A 22,060-nucleotide genomic window follows, 5' to 3' on the forward strand; every position below is an offset into this window, starting at 1 on the left:
AAGGGTACTGTGTCTTACAACAAGAAAGAGTAATGACCCAGAAACAGCCATATATTATAAAAACTATTGTGCTACATTAAGAACAGTTATTAAAAAGTCCAGAAGCATGTGTATCATGTCTGAGATTAATACCGCTGATAACTAAATTAAAACAATTTGGAATATTATTACAAGGGAGACAGAACAACCAAGACTACAGGATGACGGCATCACCATAAAAGCGAATGGAAACTTGATAAATAACTAGCTGGAAGTCGAAAACATTTTGAATAATCATTTTTTGAATGTTGTAGAAAAAATAGGATCTAAATGTTCATTAGAAGAAGCAAGCCAGTTAATGGAAGAGGCCTTACCCACGCCATTTGATACAACTGAAATTTCACCCAACTCTCCTTCTGACATTAGGAAGATAATAAACTCTCTCAAGAATAAAAGTTCACATGGAATTGATGGCATTTCCAGCAGGATAATAAAAGCTTGTTCCCAAGAGATAAATGGGATTCTTAGCCATATATGTAATAGCTCTCTCAAGCAGGGTATTTTCCCAGATAGACTGAATTGTGCCATTGTTAAACAACTGCGTAAAAAAAGGGATACGTCTGATGTCAATAACTACCACCCAATCTCTCTTCTGACTGCCTTATCCAAAATTCTTAAAAAAGTAATGTATTGTAGAGTAGCTTCACATGTTTGTAAAAATAAAGTTTTATCAAAATGTCAGTTTGGTTTCCAGAAGGGTTTTTCAACGGAAAATGCTGTATACACTTCACTAATGAAATATTAATTGCTCTGAGTAACCGGAAGTCACCCATTGGGATTTTTTGTGATCTATCAAAGGCTTTTGATTGTGTAAATCATGGAATACTTCTAGATAAGCTCCAGTACTGTGGTATGAATGGGACAGTGCTCAAATAGTTTAAATCATACCTAACTGGAAGAGTGCAGAAAGTTGAAATAAGCAGTTCACATAATATGCAAAAAACTGGTGATTTCTCAAACTGGGGAACAATCAAGAATGGGATGCCGCAAGGTTCGGTCTTGGGTCCTCTACTGTTCTTAATATGTATTAATGACTTGCCATTCTGTATTCACGAAGATGCAGAGCTGGTACTTTTTGCCGATGATACAAGTATAGCTATCACACCCAACAAACAAAGATTAACTGGTGAAATTATAAACGATGTTTTTCAGAAAACAGTATATACAGTTCCACACAGTAAATGGAATGACACCATTAATAAATATAGACTTCGATCAGAAATCGGTAGCTAAGGTAGAATATTCATAATTTCTAGGTGTATGCATTGATGAGGGATTGAACAGGAAAAAACACACGGAGGATCTGCTGAAGCGTTTGAGTTCAGCTACTTATGCTATTAGGGTCATTGCAAATTTTGGCGATATACATCTCAGTAAATTAGCTCACCACACCTATTTTCATATTCTGCTTTTGTATGTCTTCATATTCTGGGCTAACTCATCATTTAGTAAAAGAGTGTTCATTGTGCAAAAGCGTGTAATCAGAATAATTGCTGGAGCTCATCCAAAATCATCCTGCAGACACTTATTCAAAGAGCTAGAGATCTTCACTGTAGCCTCACAATATATATATTCACTTATGAAATTTGTTATTTACAATTTGAACGAATTCAAAAGTAGTAGCAGTATACATGGCTACAACACTAGGAGAAAGGATGATCTTCACTACTCAAGTTTAATCTAACTTTGGCTCAGAAGAGGGTAAATTATGCTGCCACAAAAGTCTTTGGTCACCTACCTAATAGCATCAAAAGTCTGACAGATAGCCATATAGCATTTAAAAGGAAATTAAAAGAATTTGTTAATGGCAACTCCTTCTACTCATTAGATGAATTTTTGGATATAGTAGGTGGGTAATTTCCCCAACACCAACAAAAAAATTAAAAATATTAAGTGTCATGTAATATTTTGTGTGATGTAATATCTTGTATAGGCACCTTTTATTAACCTGACACGTTCCACATCATTACGAAGTGTCGTATTCATGATCTATTGAACAAGTACTAATCTAATCTAATCTAATCTAATCTTCCAGACTGTGGAGCCGCTATTAATCTTTCAAGTAGCTCGTCAGTTGGCATCTCGAGCCTGAGTCCAGCCCATTCCATTCCTTCCACCAAGGAAAATTCTTTGCCAGTATAGGGAATCAAACAAAGGTCCTCCTCATGGCTGCTGTCTATGCTGGTCACTCAGCTGCAGAGGCAGGCATTGTATGACTATAGGTGGCAGATAAAATAAGTAACAGCCAAATATACAGAAATGAAGAGGGTAAGAGGACAGAATTTATGAGAACACCTTTAATCTGGAGGCATTGTTTTAGAATTTATGCAGTATGAAGTGCACAGGCACTTCATAGCCTTTTAGAGATAAAATATAGATAGAAGTACAGCGGCATGTGATTAGGCCTGCAGTAACAGTACACTTCAATGTCATAAGATGTAGCTGACTCATTTACATAAATATGTTGAGGATTAATTATGATAGAATGAAATATTTAAATATGGAGAAAATGATAAAAAATGACACAAATCCAAATATATGACCAGACAGTGAAGACAATTTCCTTGCAGAATAACACCGAAAACCTATGAATAACCCGCCATTTACCAACATTTGAAGAGCACAGAGAAAGAATGTGCTTCTTCCACATTATCAAGAGAAAAAGTTTAAAGTTTGAAACCAAAGTTCATGAGTACTAAGGAAAAAAATTAATGAATGCTAAAGCCATTTGATATTGCAGCTTTATTGACGTAATATTTAAAATAATGTCATGCAGTATAAGATAGAAACAGATAACTGCATATAGTGGAACCGAAGATATTGCAAGCAAAACTGTATTTTTTGTTAAATGTTGTGTGTCAGAATATTCTGTAATGAGGAAATGTTTGAAACAATAAGACACTAGTTTTATTCTATAGTAGAATGATTCGTGCATGTTTCACAGTGCACCTCCTCTGATATATCTCTGGCTTCCTGGTCTCAAAGGAAAGCATGATTAAGTTGAACTTTAATTTGACACAATAAACTATTATTGAAATGTGAATGACACAGCATGTCGCTCTGTAGTAGAATGATTCATTCGCGTTTTGTGGTGGGTCTGCTCTCATAATTTCAGGCTACATGGCCTCAAGGGGATGCGTGATTAAGTTTAACTTCAATTTGACACAACAAACTGCCATTGAAATGTGGATGACCCAGTGCGTTCCTTAAAAAATTTTTGTTGAGCCGGTTTAGACCTTGAAATTTCAGAGACTTTCAGAAGGTGCTGCAGACCTACAGTCATAGGGAGTAGGTAATCATGGCAGTGCGCAAATACCCCTATGAGAAAAAGTATTCCATGCGCTAAACTGTTCCACTGGACATAGTAAATTTCGTGATTTTGCTGCTCGGTCTGGGGTGCAGTTTTTAAAAGATCCCAACACAATTCCCTGGGACACATGTGAAGGTAATTCTACTTTTGTCGATTATCCATCGCAGATAACAGTAGTAAGGCAAATCTACATTTTTGCCAAATTTATCCAAGATGGTGGCCATAGATGCGCCAACATCAGAGTGATGTCAAGGCAGGATGTTCCAATTTCGGCTGGAAAATGGGTCAGTTGGGCTACTTCCACTAATCTAACGCCCCCTTCCCCTCCCTTCCCCTCCCACATCGGTAAATTGGCAGGTAAAGGACTCACAAGGGGAGGCCACGACGTTAGTTAGTTGGTTGCATGTTCCATTGATCAATCACACGCTACGCTAGCTGTTATGATGTCGAATGTGTCAAGTGCACAAGAAATGCACATATGAAACAAGATTTTTAAATATATATATACATTACAATATAGAGTTAAAGATTAATATTTCTATTATTTACCCCATTCCCGTAAATGGCACAAAATGCATATACTATGTTTGTATATTTATTCATTCCTATTCAAGAATTCATCTGTGGCATAAAAGGAGTTGTCAAGAAGATATGATTTGAATTTATTTTTGAATCTATTACTGCTGTCTGTCACACATTTTATTTCATCTGGTAATTTGTCGAAAATTGTTATAGCAGCATATTTTACCCCTTTCTGTGCCAAAGATAGGTTGAGTAAAGGATAGTGTAAGTCTTTCTTTTTTCTGGTATTATAATCATGAATGTCATTGACGTTTTTAAACTTGTCCATGTTGTTGAGAACAAATTTCATTAGTGAGTAAATGTACTGTGAGGCTGTAGTACGAATTCACAATCTTTTAAAAAGATGCCTACAAGATGTGCGACTCTGAACCTCACACATTATTCTTACCACTTTCTTTTGAGCAGTGAATACTTTTTGTCTAAATGTTGAGTTACCCCAAAATAGTATTCTGTATGACATCAGAGAGTGAAAGTATGCAAAGTATGGAAGCTTACTAATTTCTATATCGTCAAATTGGCAATTATTCTGATTGCAAAAGTTGCTGAACCTAGTTGCTTTAAAAGATCCAAAAACAGAATTTTCCAACTAAGATTCTCATCTACATTTACACCCAAAAACTTTGTATACTGTTCCCTGTTTACTGACTTCTGTTGATGTGCTATATTTATTGAAGGAACTGTACTTTTTGCAGCTTAAAATTGGGTTTACAGTGGTTTTTTTTTCAAAGTTTTGAGCAAAACCTATTTGCAGAAAACCAATCAATGACTTTTCCAAAGACCTTATTTGTATCATTTTCAATTGGAGTTTCTTTTACTGGATTAATAGTGATGCTTGTATCATCAGCAAACAATGTCAGTTTAGCTTCCTGTTTCAGATAGAAACGAAGGTCATTCACATACACTCCTGGAAATTGAAATAAGAACACCGTGAATTCATTGTCCCAGGAAGGGGAAACTTTATTGACACATTCCTGGGGTCAGATACATCACATGATCACACTGACAGAACCACAGGCACATAGACACAGGCAACAGAGCATGCACAATGTCGGCACTAGTACAGTGTATATCCACCTTTCGCAGCAATGCAGGCTGCTATTCTCCCATGGAGACGATCGTAGAGATACTGGATGTAGTCCTGTGGAACGGCTTGCCATGCCATTTCCACCTGGCGCCTCAGTTGGACCAGCGTTCGTGCTGGACGTGCAGACCGCATGAGATGACGCTTCATCCAGTCCCAAACATGCTCAATGGGGGACAGATCCGGAGATCTTGCTGGCCAGGGTAGTTGACTTACACCTTCTAGAGCACGTTGGGTGGCACGGGATACATGCGGACGTGCATTGTCCTGTTGGAACAGCAAGTTCCCTTGCCGGTCTAGGAATGGTAGAACGATGGGTTCGATGACGGTTTGGATGTACCGTGCACTATTCAGTGTCCCCTCGACGATCACCAGTGGTGTACGGCCAGTGTAGGAGATCACTCCCCACACCATGATGCCGGGTGTTGGCCCTGTGTGCCTCGGTCGTATGCAGTCCTGATTGTGGCGCTCACCTGCACGGCGCCAAACACGCATACGACCATCATTGGCACCAAGGCAGAAGCGACTCTCATCGCTGAAGACGACACGTCTCCATTCGTCCCTCCATTCACGCCTGTCGCGACACCACTGGAGGCGGGCTGCACGATGTTGGGGCGTGAGCGGAAGACGGCCTAACGGTGTGCGGGACCGTAGCCCAGCTTCATGGAGACGGTTGCGAATGGTCCTCGCCGATACCCCAGGAGCAACAGTGTCCCTAATTTGCTGGGAAGTGGCGGTGCGGTCCCCTACGGCACTGCGTAGGATCCTACGGTCTTGGCGTGCATCCGTGCGTCGCTGCGGTCCGTTCCCAGGTCGACGGGCACGTGCACCTTCCGCCGACCACTGGCGACAACATCGATGTACTGTGGAGACCTCACGCCCCACGTGTTGAGCAATTTGGCGGTACGTCCACCCGGCCTCCCGCATGCCCACTATACGCCCTCGCACAAAGTCTGTCAACTGCACATACAGTTCACATCCACGCTGTCGCGGCATGCTACCAGTGTTAAAGACTGCGATGGAGCTCCGTATGCCACGGCAAACTGGCTGACACTGACGGCGGTGGTGCACAAATGCTGCGCAGCTAGCGCCATTCGACGGCCAACACCGCGGTTCCTGGTGTGTTCGCTGTGCCGTGCGTGTGATCATTGCTTGTACAGCCCTCTCGCAGTGTCCAGAGCAAGTATGGTGGGTCTGACACACCGGTGTCAATGTGTTCTTTTTTCCATTTCCAGGAGTGTATATCAAGAACAGAAGGGGACCCATGATTGAACCCTGTGGAACAACTAATGTAATTTCACTCCAGTTGGATGAAGTGGTAAACTTATTTAAATCACTTGACCCATATGAGGAAACTTTTTGCCTCCTGTTCTGTAGGTATGACTTTAACCACTCATATACTATTCCATTTATACCATAGAACTGTAATTTCTGTAACATAATTTCGTGGTTCACACAATCAAATGCTTTGGACAAGTCACAGAAAATTCCTATTGGTGACATTTTACTATTTAAAGACTCTATTATGTGGACAGTGAAATTGTGTATTGCTGTCTCAATGAAAAAGTATTTTTAAAATCCGAACTGTGATTTACTAAGTACCTATTACCATTGAGGTGGCTAACAGCTTTTGAGTACATTACTTTCGCCAAGATTTTTGAAAATGCTGTAAGCAAGGATACTGGGCAATAATTATTGACATCTGTGGTGTCCCCTTTTTTGTAGAGATTCCTGACAATGACCTATTTTAACCTGTTTGGGAAAATACCTTGAGTTAGTGATGCATTACGTATGTGACTCAGAACATCAGCTGTAATTGCTCCACACTGTTTTAATATCTTATTAGAGATATCATCTACTGCAACAGAACATTTATTTTTCAAAGATTTAATAATTTTCCTTATTTCGCAAGAGGTTGTTAGGTGAAACCTAATCTGACAATTTTTTTCAAAACAGAGTCTTCCGTGAACTGCCTGGTTTTTTCTTTTGAACTGTTCTCACCAACTTTTTCTACTACACTTAAGAAATGGTTGTTAAATACATTAGCTAATTATGTACTGTTGGTTAGGATGGTCTTGTTCTTTTTAAAGTAATACTACCTACCCAAGTGGTTACTTTTCCGGTCTCCCTTCTAGCAACATTCTATATTGATTTGATTTTATTGCTGGAGTTGTTAATTTCTTCTCTAACATACATATTTCTTGATTTCCTTACAACTTTTCTCAGTATGTTACAATAATTTTTATAGTGTAAAACTACTTCTGGATCTTTACTAGTTCTTGCTCTCTCATACAGTTTTCCTTTTCTTACCTATAATAATCTAATGTTTCTTTGAAAAGTGTGTGGTGTTACATTTAGTAATTTTCTTTGGTAAACAATGTTCAAAAAGGGATATAAATTTATCAAGAAATATGTTGTTTTTATCATTAGCATTTAGCTCATTATATACATCTCCCCAATTAACATTTCTTAAGCTTACTCTGAAGTGCTCTTTAGATACCAGGTTGAGGGACCTCACACCTTTACTTAATGGTTTCCGAAATGTACACCCTGTTAGCTTTTGTGGGTTAATCAGGTGAGCATCATGGTCTGACAATCCATTTACCACAGGGAAAGCATGTGTTTGTTTTACATCCTCTTTCTGTACAAGCACATTATCTGTTAGCATGCTACTGTCTTGAGCTATATGTGTAGGGATATTGATAACTGATTCTAAGTTATATGTTGATAATAACACTTCTAGTTCACTTTTCCTATCAGAGGGGTTGGGTTGTTTGGGGAAGGAGACCAGACAGCGAGATCACCAGTTCCTATCAGAATTACTTAGAAAGTTTACATTGAAATCACCACAGAGTAATTACTTCTTCTTTTTGTCTGATAGACAAAACAGGCAAACTTTATAATGAACAGCTCGCAGTCTCCTAAAGGGGACCTGTACACTGTTGCTAATATCAATACTACATTATCTAGCTGAAACTCGCATGCACAAACCTCAAAGTGCTGATCAACACAAAATTTGCTTACTTCTACAGTTTTGCATTTATACCCTTGTTTTATGAAAATTGCAACTCCTCCTTTATCCATCTTAGATCTACAAGTGTAAGATGCCAAATTATACCCACTTATACTGACACTATCCACACGTTTGGAACGCGGATTTACTGCAAACTTCGTACACTCGTAGTGCTTCATGAGGACAACAAAATGTGTAAGCAGTAGCGTGTACTTTTCAAGTGTTATTGAGAAAATCGCAAGATAATTTCGGTCGTCAAATGTGTACCTGTACGTAGCCATTTTTACCATTAAGTGGCGGTAGCCGACTGGTTAGATGCATTGAAGAAATGCTATGTTACGCATACGCAAGGTCTTTTGAGGTTTTCCGTGGAAATACAAACCTCGTTAACATTTTCAAAAACCTCTCTTTCAGACGATAATTTGGAATCAAACCGTGTATGACGCAGCATTTCCTTTGGTCATGCAGTATCGACTGTATTTTAATAGCATCTTCACGAGAAGCAGTTTCTCATTCTCTTTCGATTAAATACGAACAATTTTGAAGACACGAACAAGCATACATTTTCAGTATCACTTTATGCGTTTGGTCGTTTACTAGTCGATAGTTATGAATATTATATTATTTGTGATAATAAAAGCATGTAGACTGCCAAATAACATTGTAAATTTAATAAAAGTTCATTTGATTAGACGTATTTTTCCCATTGAATCAACTGTAATATAAACAGTAAAGAAAATGTGTTGAAAATAAAAAAAAACTGACGAACAGGACTCGATCCAGCGATCACGGGGCTTGAACGCTGAACGGGACTCGATCCAGCGATCATGGGGCTTGAACGCTAACCACTCGGCTGCCGGCCGTTTCATGATAAAAAAGGCCACACACAGGTTTATATTTGACGACCGAAATTATCTTGCGATTTTCTCAATAACACTTGAGGACGTGCTACTGCTTACACATTTTGTTGTCCTCATAGAGTACTACTAGTGAACGAAGCTTACAGTAAATCCGTGTTCCAAATGTCGTGGCCTCCACTTGTCAGTCTGTGCTGTGCTCTGCTGCCAAATAGGACAGACATAAGTTTTTATTCTATATGCATTGTTTACTTAAACAATTTGAGTTGTCATAGGCAGCAGCTCCATCCAGTGTGTTCACCATAAGGTCTCGAGTCAATCTGGCCTAGTTCACAGCACCTCTACCAGAGGGCGCTATCGTCCCTCCCCCTGTCCCCTCCTATGACCTAATCAAAGATGGCGGCCTGGGGAGAAATCAGTCTGTGTCTAGCTGCTGGACTGGGAGGACAGGCGTAATTGTATACTGTGTTCACTGGATGAGGGATCTGTGCTGGAGAATAAGGAGTATATCAATTGTAATCACACATCTGAGGACTGTGTCGACAGCAATGATATTTGGTGAAGATGAATACGCATCATGAAATAATGAATATGCAGCAGGATGGGGCTAAATTACGCTTCACAACTCATGCTGATGAATGTGTGTGCTGTAACTGTAGATCATTCAATAAATGTCCAGTCAGTCAGTTTTCCAAAGTGCAAGAGGCAAGATGTTCACCAACTTCAGTGCAAGCAACGATGTATACAATTGAGGAAATGCTGGTAGTGAGCAGGGACGAATTTAATACTTCTACTGTATGGAAGTGCACACCTGAGGACTGTATCCATAGCCTCCTACATAATGAGTGAAAAAAAAAGATAATGGACAAGAGCGTGGCAAATATTTTCGACAAATAATGGCTGCTGGGGTGAACATGCTTTTCAGTACTCATGCAGATAGATACTTGTGCTGGAACTGCCTACCTTTGTTGAAATTGCCTAACACCCCACATCAACTTCTCCCTATTCCATAATGAACCACAGGTTTTCAGCTTGAGGTTTGGAGACCAACTTGCTTAGTTAACAACACCGCCACCAGAGTGCGCTGTCAACCCTCCATCACTCCCCATCCATGATGTAGTCCAAGATAGCAGTCCAGAAAAAAAGGTGGGAAGCAATAGGAACCCTTAATCAGGTCATGTGATAGGCTTCAGCCAATAGGATGGTAGTAACTGGTGACATCATCAGAGGGGATATAGACAGGTTCTGCAGCTCTGCGGCCTCAGTCTCACTCAGACAGCTGGCAGCAGCACCAGAAGAAGAAGAAGAAGAAGAAGAAGAAGAAGAACTATGAAGCATCAACAGCAGATACAGTACAGCACTACAGAACAGGAAGAAATGGAAAAGTAAGTATTCCATATGACATCTTTGTTTGTAGTCAGCGTTATTATTATTATTATTGGCTATTTTCATGTCTTGGTACATATGTAATCTTCCTGCTCTTTGTTCAGCAGGGGTCTTTGACCTGTCCAAGCCTGCAGCAGTGAGTGGCAACATGTTGACCTCTGCTGAGTCTGGACCTGCAGCAACCTCAGCAGCCATCTTGTCGAGACCTGTGCCGATCTCTGGACCTGCGGCAGCTAGAACCTCCAGCATGTCAGAACCTGTAGTGATCACATGGGGTCCTGTAGCACACATAGCCCACTTGCTGGAGCAAGACATGGGGCTGTTATTGTCTGTCCCACTCATAGATTTGTGTGATGAGAATGCATGGTCTGCTCGCAACACATCAAATGCTATTGGCAGTCCTAAGACACAGCAAGATGGAGGACAGTACTGGTCACCAACATACAATCCATCCCAGCAGAACATCCCTGTGCTAGTTCAGGCACAGAGTGCAGATGCTGTGGATAAGGCATCAAGTGTACCCATGCTTTTCAGTTCGACATACAATTTAACTTGTAGTGGAACAAAACTTACAAATGTGGATACAGATGCACACCATGATTGGGGCTTGCTTGTGAGACATAAATTGAAAATACATCAAAGGGTGTTAAAGTGCCTCTTTCTGAATTCGACTGGGACAAAATATGTTGTGCAGAGTGCTACGCCAATCAGCAGATGATTATAGAGTGTTATCCAACTCGTACCCCCCACCTGACATTCGCCTTACTGGTATGACACTATCAATTACAATGGTCTACAATGACTCTGCACGATGTGCGAAATCAGGTGACAAGAGGTTTTATCTACAGCTCGCCTCAGTTATGAACTTATACAATGTGGATGCTGCACTACACCTTGCATTAGAGAGACTGAGTTGTTGGCTGCCGAGCATAGATTCCCCATACAATGATGTTTTGAACTTTCTATGTGTGCATAGTATGCATGTTGATGAATTGTAACAGTACCTTTGTGTCCATGTGAATGCAGAACCAAAAGAGAAACAACTTAAATGTGCATGAGAAAAACCCAAGCACTGTGAGGCACCCATCAGTTTGAAGGAGATATGTGCGGTTTGAAATACTGCATCTGATGTATGATATTTAAATAAATAATGTGTGTATATATAATCTCAAACAGTGTATGTGTTTCTATTTCATACCTCTCTCATTATAGTCCACGTAGTACACTTATTAAATCATTATTTTCAATCGTCTTCTTTTGCTGATGCCTTTTCCCACAGTTTCGCAGGGTTGGCGTGTTTAGGAACAGATTTAACAAGGTTAGTTTTAAAGGGTGGCTGGATGCCCTTCCTGTGGCCACCCCACCCCTCTCCCCCTGGGACGGAATTAGTGTACTCCCAGCTGTCTGCATCTAGTGTAATCCATGTAATAGTGCGAACATGTTCAGATGTCTGCGAGTCATGTAACTGAGGTGGAACATGGGGACCATTCTGGTATTCACCTAGTGGGATGTGGAAAACCCGCCTAAAAACCACATTCAGGCTGGCTGGCACACTGGATAACGTCGGTAATCTGCCAGCCGGATTCGATCCAGAGCTGACACGCCTACCCGAGTCCAGGAAGCAGTATATTAATCATTATTTTGGATGCTGCACTTATAATCATGCAACAGCTGACAATTGCCTCAAACACCTCTTCACCAGTCACTGACAAAATTAATGCTGAAGTTACTCTTCATGGGTAAAATATGTGGCTGAATTCTGTGTGTATCCAATACAGCACAGTTGTTTAAGTGATGGAGCTATAGTGCCTACACAAACTATTATTATCCTTACAACTGTATCTTTCTATATATGCCAACTACTTGTCAGTACCTCACATAGTCGATATCATGGCAGGATGGACGAACCAACCTCATCACAAGGGCTTTGTTGTCCATGACTGGTCCTGTGATGATGCAAAAGAAGATCTGAAAAAGAAGAAGAATGGAATACTTCTTCCTGATAATATACAAGCAATTATTGTAGCTCCATCCAACTGTGGCAAGACTAATGTCATCATGGCACTACTATTGCACACAGATATAGTCTGATTTCAACATGTTTGTGTATTCTCAAAAACACTGTTTCAACCCAAGTATCAGCAATTACAGGAGATACCTCGTGGTGCAAAAGGCGTTACATACACGACAATCAGTGAAAGCGGTGATATCCCCCCACCTGCAAAAGCAAAGGCAAGCACTATCTTCATACTTGATGATGTTGCTATGGAAAACCACGACCGAATTCGATAATATTTCTATTTCGGCTGTCATATAGGTGCTGATGTATTTTATATAAGCCAAACATAATCCAGAATCCAGAAACAGTTGGTTAGGGATAATGCAAACCTCATTATAACCTTCAAATAATACCACCTGAATTTGAAACACATTTACCATCCACATGTAGGAACTGACATGGATTTCAATGATTTTGTACAAATATGTGCCGATTGCTGGAATCATTCAGAATATGGGTGTCTCGTTAATGATGAAACAAGAAAACTGAATGATGGTAGGTACAGTCGAAACTTCCAAGAGTTTGCATATATATAGCCTGGTAAGAGAAGTGAGTAAATCAGTATATGCTGCACCATGGACACATTCGCACGCATGTCTAGCTCTCAACCCGAGAGAATGGGTGTACATAGACAAAACATTCGCTTGTACATGGATGTGAATATTTGGACTATCATGCATAAATTTGGAGGTATGTGTAGGGAGCTTGAGATGTATTACCAGACTTTTCTGAGAATGATCAATGCAGTAAATGAGTTAGCTAATGAAGTCGTTAAGAAAGTAATCAACTTAACTGAAAAGGTCGAGCCTATTGAAGGGAAAATAGATGGAGAGGCCTTTGTTGAAAAGTGGGAGCAAGCACATAATAACAGGAAGAAAAGTAGACATATATATAGCCTCATGCTGCAGAGACATCTGATTAGTACACATCGAGGTGTCAATGAAGTAAAAAGTCACTCAAGCATGGAAAGCCGTTTTAGAGAAATTACAGTTGCTAAGGTTAGGACATATGGATCGACAGCAAACAATGAGTGAGACCTTTAAGCCGGTTACTGAATCTCTCAGAAAGCTCTCCACAAAAACAAAACCACACGATAACGATGATGTTGCCATTGACGAATTCATTATCCGTCATGCTCCTGGATAGATAGATAGGACATTTGGCGATATCAGGGGAAGAACATACATGTTGGGCACGCAGTCTATAAATGTAACTGATGATACTATACAGATTGGTGATAGCCCGTTTGAGAGAACACCTGCCTTAATGAATGTTATTTTCTTAAGACCCACGATAAAACCATAAATTATTCATTTAACGATAGGCAAATACTGCATTTGACTGATGTATATTAGATTGCAAAAAGTCTGAGCAACAAGAAATATAAAACCATTATAAAACCAATACTTGATGGTGAAAACAACAGCAGCAGCGATGGTATTGACACTGAGCATAAAGTGGTAAGCAATTGAATCCCACAGTACATATATTGCCACGATCCCAACGAGCTAATAGATCGAGTACGGCTGCTCATGGCATCAGGTGCTGCAGGTAATACAGCTTATTTGTATGAGGCTGTTTCAATAATCTCTGAGTTTAGAGACAGAGGTATCATTGAATAAGTATGGTGACAGTAGTCCGAGAACTGCACAAACCAGCACACAAAACATACCTTCATAGGCATGTTATGATTAAAGGTTTGGATTAATTATGGCAGGCTGATCTTGTAGATTTGAGGGAATATTCAAGTGAGAATAATGGATTCATATGTATTTTATTGGTTACTGATATATACTCCAAATTTGCCACCAAGTGGGGTGGTGCAGTGGCTAGCACACAGTGAAACTTCTTTATTTAAATGTGTGTGCCTGTGCTTAAATTGCAGAATGACAGAGAAGATGAAACTTCTACATTATTCGATTCTGAAACAGCTGAGTAAAACTGAACGTACTGAGTCTACTTTCTCTTTACTTTTTGTTATCTGACCCACAATATTCTAGCGCAACCCAACCTGACTGCTAAAAAAAATTACAACTTGACTTCAAATAATTAATTCCAAAGAATGGCCTTGTCTAAAAAGAAATCTTAACAATAACCTATACATTTCATTAAGCACTTACCTCACAAAAACCATTATGTGAACCACTGCAATACAGCAAGCATCAATACTACCAGCTAAATAAAAAATTCTAACTACTAAAGCCAATAACTAATAATAGGCATGTGGTTAGCAAAGGAAAGATTTTGTTGCAAACCAAGTAATGTAATTTTTACCTTAACAATGTGAGATCCAGTTCAAACACGAATGTAGATCGTCATTGACATCTAGTACAAAGATATATCATTCAATCTCCAAGTCGAACATGTACAGATCGTTAGCCTACGCTAAGACTTCAGACCTCTACCCTCTCACATCTAACATCCATCACTGTTGGCTGTCCACCTCCAATTGCCCAACAGTACTTCCATCACTGCTGGCAACTAACTTCCAACAACGAGTCCAACCAGCCACAGAGTCTCTCACAAAGAAAGCGCAGACAGAGATCCAATGCAAAGCGCTGCACAGCGCTGCCAACACAGAAGCAGCCCACTTACAACTGTACTCGCATTTAGGTGGATGACGGTTCAATCCCACATCCGGCCATCTGATTTAGGTTTTCCGTGATTTCCCTAAATCGCTCCAGGCAAATGCCAGGATGGTCCCTTTGAAAGGACATGGTTGACTTCCTTTCCCGTCCTTCCCTAATTTGATGAGACCGATGACCTCACTGTTTGGTCTCCTTCCCCAACCCCCAAACCAAATTTGCCTTGTCATTACAATTTAAAACAAGAATGGGGAGAAATGTCTTGGATGTGTTTGAGCATTTGCTGCAGACAGGACGAATCGGTTACCAGACAATCTCCAAACCGATCACAGTGGAGAGATATTTCAAGACTGTGATGCAGCGGTATGGAATAAGTTACTACTCAACATTAACCCAGCTGAAGGCAAGCACTGTCGAGAGACCAATCGATCTTCGTGATAATAGACTTGTGGACACGGTGTACTATCGCATTAAAATGCAGGATCCTCGCAAACGGAAATTTAATGTAGATGATTTGATAAGTATCTCAAGACACAAGACAGCATTTAAGAAATAATATCTACCAAATTGCTCAACAGTGATATTTACGGTTTCAAAGGTGCAAAGAACGAATCAAAGAACTTATATCTCGAAGGATAGTAAAGGTGAAGAAATTGCAGGAGTTGCAGAAAAGCTCAGAACCAGATGTGTTTCTCGTGGAGAGAGTCATAAGATGTAAGGAAAATACAGCGCCAGTCAAATGGCTTGGTTTTCCTACAGCACAAAACTGTTGGATTTATGTTAACGAGTTGATACATAATGGGGTACACAGTCCACAAGCACCGCAGTAGCATAACATGCGTGCTAAGAGATGCATTAGAGGAGGTGGTGGTATTCTAGACAAACTGTCAGTTGAATTACACATTCCGGGATATAACTGCTGTGGATGTGGAACAAAGCTTCAGAAACGCTTGGTATGAGGTGGGGAGGTATGAGGTGGTGAGGGGGTTAATCTGCTCGATGAAGCATGGAGCAAGACATTGCTTACACTGCAAATAAAGATCTCCCATTGCAGATAGGATTTTAGTTCATAGGCTAAGGTAATACGCAGAAGAAAGGATATAGGTGTATGTCAACACATTGCAGCATTTACAGTTAGCAAAACCATGTATGGAAAAATTAAGTTGGGTTTAGCAGTGATGAATTTCAAGGGAGTTATGAATGCTGCACGTTGTGCACAAAACAAGAAGAACAAGGGTGGGAAGCAGAGCTGTTTGGAAAACTGTATCCTGACAACGATGTGTGCAGCTAAAAACGTTCTGAAGCAGAAGGGTGCAGGAAGAAGAGGAGGTTCAGTTAAAGCACCTCGAGTTCTACCAATACCCAAGATTTCTGGTGGTTTACTTTCATTCCTCATCCCAGCCCTCTCCGCTTTCTCAACGATAGGGTCCCTGGTGCTGCAACTACTGCTCAACAGTCAAGAACGCGTAAAACTCCCAAGTGCAGTAAGAAGAAGCAAGCAGACATAACCGCATAATATAAATTGCAGCCATCGGAAAAGGACTGTACTTCAAACTGTACAGGAAAAGTCTTGGACTATTCACAAATACAAAAAGCCCATTAGCTGTCCTACAAGATCGGCCACCGACAAATACTGATTTTCTAAAGTTTGTTAGAAAAAAATTTAACATTCCAAGATTCCGTGGTGTGTTTATGCTAGATACATTACCGAAGACTATGTGGTAAACTGGTGAATGTGGTATTGCGATTTTAGATGTTATGAAAAATGCAAATACTGTTCACCATTTCGATTCATCTGGTGACCTGCAACCTGCAGAAGTAATACAACGATACTTTACTCACAGAAGACATGTGTTCTACAAGTTTCAGCTGTGCATCATGTTTCTCATGACACTTACAAAGAAGAAGAAGAAGAAGAAGTAGAAGAATATATAAGGAAGAGCTTTAAACATTTCTTCATCAGTTGTTCTGATGCATTGTCGTTCACTTGGGCTTTAAAAGGACGATCATCTGTATTACCTGTCAATTACTTCCCACCAACTGATCTGAGCATTGGTGGATGGAGTACTGCGTTGATTGGACTGGAGACATACAACAGCATCCCAAATATCACTGAGGTTAATGACAACCTGCATCTGGATATTAACGATGAAAAAAACTTTGTGGAAATAGAACCTGGTGCATATGGTATTGACGATTTAAATGAAGTCATAAAACAGCCTGGAAAAGGTACTGAGCTACGAGTGAACAACTCCATACTTAAATCTGAAATAAGGATTGTGAATGCAACAATTGACTTCAACAGAAAGGTCCTATAGGGTGCCTAATGGATTTCACAAAAGGACAGGTTTTGAAGACGGATCCTAGTAAATTTTACAAGTCAGATCAGACTGTGGACATACTGCCCTTCAGCACAGTCCGAGTCGTGTGTATCACTGACGAACTCCTGTCTCAACGACAGTTTGATTCATACTATTTACAGATTCTTCCCCTTAGTTGCAACAGGATATAAGATTGTTGAGACTCTTACCAATGCAATATACCATTCAGTGACAGTTCAGACATTGGACTACTTGGAATTGCGTATTGTGGACCAGAATAATTAACTTGTTGATTTTCGTGTGAGGAAATCATTGTATGATTACATCTAAGGCAGAATGGGCGTACAGTATAAAACCAGTGCTCGCAGTCCACAGATCGTCACTTTGCTGCCGAACTGCAAAGTGATATCACATGTGAACTACGAGTTTCTTAAATCAGTTGGCATGAATCCGCACAATGACGTCCTCACTCAATATAACTAGGCCAGTAGAGTATGATGAGCGAATCACGTCAGGAATACTTCTCGCATAAACATCACTGTTCAACCACGTTTAACAAGAATGATGAAATTAGGATTGTCATCCAGCACCAAGATGCCATGACGCTTCCATGCAAGATTTTCATATATTTGGAGGTATCAGCCAAGAAAACCGACGGCAGCGATACAGTGGGATCCAAGCCGAAACGTAACGCTTTAGCTTTCCTGTTTCAAGAGATATGCTATGAACTCAATGGGTCTGAGATAGACCGTGCACACAATGTTGGCATAACATCAATCCTTAAAATATATGTCTCGGCATCACCCACGGATTTGAATGGTTTAGAAAATGCAGGATGGTTCATAGACGATCCAGAGGATAGAACAGTTGCAGAGCACAAACAGTTTATTGCACGCATACCTCTAAAAATGCTTATGGGCTACTTTGAAGACACGAGGCAGATTGTTATGAATGCTAAACAGGAACTCATTCTGGTACGGAGTGTGACGGATAATAACTCACACATTCAAGGAGCTCAAGAGGAGAATATGATCACATTCAGCAAGATAATATAGGAAATGCTTCACATCAGTGCATCAGACGAGGAGTGTTTCAAGCTTTTGAAAGTTCTGAATTATGGTACGTTTCTGTCACTGACATTCCATTCTTGAGCGGTTTTCAAGTACCTAGTGCTACCGACAGCAAGCAGACAAACATGCACTATTAAAAACTCTTCACAGCTAGACACACCTAGATGCCTCATACTTGAGTTTCAGACCAGTGGAAGAGGGAATATAGCAAATGATTCCATGATTCCACTGTATTCGACAACTGCAAGTTAACTAACGTTAGAGTCTACCTGCATCCAGAATTCTACTCAAATGACAATTTAGACCTGCACTGGGATGGAAATGTATGCAGTCCAGCACATGACATGTATGCAAGGTTTCGGCTTCTCACTATGATATTGCTGAAGGAGAGGGAGGAGTTCAACGAGCTTTCACTGATCATCGTAATAGACTGCTCGATAAAGAACGAAATAATTAAGTCTGGATATTAAATAATTCTGTCTGGATGTGCGAATTGAATTTAAATCTTTAACAAATTTCATAGAACACACTGCTGCATGTGCTCTAGTTCTACCTGACCATGTGATCAACTACTGCCTGCTCACCAGTGTTGTGCAACGAGCTGTATAAATGGATAGGTGCTGCAACATACCTAGAGCGTTTCCCAATGGCGTCTCAAGGTGTGAACATCATTGCGGACGCTCAGGGTTTCTATGATGATGAGTGTAGACAGTTCATATTTAAAGATGTTGTGTTTGTAGCCTATACAGAAGATGCACCAATAATAGAGATTTTCACAGCAAACATTGCATCACCGATGTCTTTCAAGTATGTGAAGTGTGCTAAGACACAGAAGAGTGTGAAGTGGTTAACACATTTCTACCATGGAATTCACTGGGATGATCCTGATATACACTATAAAGATATGGTGACGTCGCTTCGATTATTCGACAACACGGATACCATCTTCTGCGTGAAGGGGAAGGAGAAGATCTCATGGATGCGTCAAATCTGGAAGTTTGCTGCTATTCAAGACCTGGAAATGTATGGGTGTCTTGCTATCCATCGACTCAGAGAAAACAGGGTGAAAATAGTGTTATTGTGTGTGCTTAAGAAATTGTAAAATTACTTTTAAGTTGAATGAGAAATAAATGAATTTTTACCTCATAATATGAGCATGATTTCTCTTCACCCTGCACGATTTTACCCAGATACTATGTCTGTTGTTTCCTTCAACCATAGGACATATAATTTTAAATATGTTTGCTATACACCTTTGGAAGCTGATGGAGCCACATGCCTCCTGTACCCATACCCAATTCATGCTGCACAATAGGCGTAATTTCATTCAACCATTCTATATATTTTGTTATTCTCGGTCTTAAACTTCACCTCTTTAATAGCACTCATCTTCATCAGAGGATAGATTTTTTTTTTTTTTTTTTTTTGTAAATAACAACACAGACGTGTGGTAACGAATATTTTTCGTTTATTCAGTTCGCACAAATACAGTTCAATTCTTGATTTTACAGTTCCATTCTTGAGATTACAGTATAGTTCTTGAGGTACAATTTGACTCTGCTTTTCCAATGCAGAGATACTTTTAACTTATGTGCTATGGTCGAGAATATTTTTTACATTTTTTTTCCCAGGAACATGCTCATTCTCCTCTCACCCTCACCTACAGTAGAGAAAGTTTGTTATAACGTGGTTTTACTGTACTATCTCGCCGCAAAAACTTGGCCATATCTCTGGTCGGTATATGTGGAAAGTCATCGTCTTGGAACTACTGTCATTCGATGTGATTGAGAAAAGGAATTAAAAAGGTTATTACACTCGCTGGTGCAGCGTACGGCAGCAAACACAGCATCGACCATGATAATCTGGGTATGTCACCTAGCACAGTGGGCAAGAAGAAATAAGCTTTAATCCCATTAAGTTTCTTCATTCGACAGTGGCGACAGGAAGGGCATCCAGCCACTTCTTACAATTAATCATTCCAAGCCCGCCCATAACCACGCCAACCCTGCACAAAACGCAGGACAAAGGCAACATTCATTCGACAGCCCACAAACTACCTTCCTACATGGCATGAATTATCTTAATTCAATTATGGAGTATTGTCGAGCCACTGTAATGGCGCATTACACATTTTTCTTTCCACATTCGGAGGGTTATTCGAAAAGTACAACATATTTCTTAAACGTCTTTCGTACATATTTATGTCAATTTCTGTATCAAGGAGGATATTCAGTGTAAATGATTTTCATCAAGTGATAAAGTGAACAATTAAAGGTTTCTGTTTGTTTAATGTGTCTTCTACTCACTGAGTAATTACATTAGAATGCTGTGTCCTTCACTGAATTAATTTCAGAATTATTACTTGAACCTGAACAAACATGATATTGATACATTAGTGTTCCAAATTCAAAGCCAAAATACACTCCTGGAAATTGAAATAAGAACACCGTGAATTCATTGTCCCAGGAAGGGGAAACTTTATTGACACATTCCTGGGGTCAGATACATCACATGATCACGCTGACAGAACCACAGGCACATAGACACAGGCAACAGAGCATGCACAATGTCGGCACTAGTACAGTGTATATCCACCTTTCGCAGCAATGCAGGCTGCTATTCTCCCATGGAGACGATCGTAGAGATGCTGGATGTAGTCCTGTGGAACGGCTTGCCATGCCATTTCCACCTAGCGCCTCAGTTGGACCAGCGTTCGTGCAGGACGTGCAGACCGCATGAGACGACGCTTCATCCAGTCCCAAACATGCTCAATGGGGGACAGATCCGGAGATCTTGCTGGCCAGGGTAGTTGACTTACACCTTCTAGAGCACGTTGGGTGGCACGGGATACATGCGGACGTGCATTGTCCTGTTGGAACAGCAAGTTCCCTTGCCGGTCTAGGAATGGTAGAACGATGGGTTCGATGACGGTTTGGATGTACCGTGCACTATTCAGTGTCCCCTCGACGATCACCAGTGGTGTACGGCCAGTGTAGGAGATCGCTCCCCACACCATGATGCCGGGTGTTGGCCCTGTGTGCCTCGGTCGTATGCAGTCCTGATTGTGGCGCTCACCTGCACGGCGCCAAACACGCATACGACCATCATTGGCACCAAGGCAGAAGCGACTCTCATCGCTGAAGACCACACGTCTCCATTCGTCCCTCCATTCACGCCTGTCGCGACACCACTGGAGGCGGGCTGCACGATGTTGGGGCGTGAGCGGAAGACGGCCTAACGGTGTGCGGGACCGTAGCCCAGCTTCATGGAGACAGTTGCGAATGGTCCTCGCCGATACCCCAGGAGCAACAGTGTCCCTAATTTGCTGGGAAGTGGCGGTGCGGTCCCCTACGGCACTGCGTAGGATCCTACGGTCTTGGCGTGCATCCGTGCGTCACTGTGGTCCAGTCCCAGGTCGACGGGCACGTGCACCTTCCGCCGACCACTGGCGACAACATCGATGTACTGTGGAGACCTCACGCCCCACGTGTTGAGCAATTTGGCGGTACGTCCACCCGGCCTCCCGCATGCCCACTATACGCCCTCGCTCAAAGTCCGTCAACTGCACATACGGTTCACATCCACGCTGTCGCGGCATGCTACCAGTGTTAAAGACTGCGATGGAGCTCCGTATGCCACGGCAAACTGGCTGACACTGACGGCGGCGGTGCACAAATGCTGCGCAGCTAGCGCCATTCGACGGCCAACACCGCGGTTCCTGGTGTGTTCGCTGTGCCGTGCGTGTGATCATTGCTTG

This window comes from Schistocerca serialis, chromosome 6 (assembly GCF_023864345.2).
Source record: "Schistocerca serialis cubense isolate TAMUIC-IGC-003099 chromosome 6, iqSchSeri2.2, whole genome shotgun sequence".
NCBI classification, from domain to species: Eukaryota; Metazoa; Arthropoda; class Insecta; order Orthoptera; family Acrididae; genus Schistocerca; species Schistocerca serialis.